Genomic DNA, 900 nt, shown 5'->3' on the forward strand with positions numbered 1-900 from the left:
TATTGTATTCCAAGTGGTCGCTAGGTTATTTGAATATGGGTGCTATGGTGTACTGAGGTTGCTGAGGCTAGGTGGTTATTATGGTATCTCTCATGGTTGCTAGGGATTTGCTAAATGTTTGTGAAGCAGGTAAAATGTTAGTGCAAGTGGTACGCTGTGGTTGATGGGGTGTTGCTATGTTATTGGAGCTGGCACATAGTGGTTACTATGGTATGTCTCAAGGTTGGTAAAGGGTTGCTAAATGTTTGCTATGGTGTTCCAGGGGGTTGCTAGAGTGATGCCAGGTAGTTGCTATGGTATCTCTGCAGGTTGCAAGGGTGTTGCATTGTGGTAACATATAAGGAACATACAAACGTTGGGCCTCTGTTCATTCCTAAGGGTAAACATGGCTTTGAGCTGCTTTGCAATACAATAACAATTGTGTTGCACAATAGCAAATCACTAATTATGCTTTTATAAGATTTTTTGTTATCAGCCTTGAAATTGACACTTTTGAAATACAAGGCATTCTGGGTATTAATTTTATTACAATTTCATGTAGTTCAGAAGAATTTCTTTTTGTCTTTCTCTTTTCATTAAGTGTGTAATTACAAATGAAAAAGAGAAAGCTGCACAGGACTAGTACATAAAAATGATTTTATATATTACTATTAACGCTGATTCCATTATTTAGACAAATCAATGCAGTTCAACAAAAAAATAATGTTTATAAAAAAGGATTTGGTTCATGGTGTTCAATGGTGCACTCTGAGGTCAGTACTGTACTGGAGCGCCATATAGGGATGAAACTACAGCTGTGCTAAAGGGACTGCCACATGTAAAAATTTGGTCAACATGCGTTATATTGCCACAAGTTTTCACTCCCCCATCCAAATCACTGAGTTCAGGTGTTCCAGTAAC

The sequence above is a fragment of the Pygocentrus nattereri genome, chromosome 5 (genome assembly GCF_015220715.1).
Source record: "Pygocentrus nattereri isolate fPygNat1 chromosome 5, fPygNat1.pri, whole genome shotgun sequence".
Taxonomy (NCBI): domain Eukaryota; kingdom Metazoa; phylum Chordata; class Actinopteri; order Characiformes; family Serrasalmidae; genus Pygocentrus; species Pygocentrus nattereri.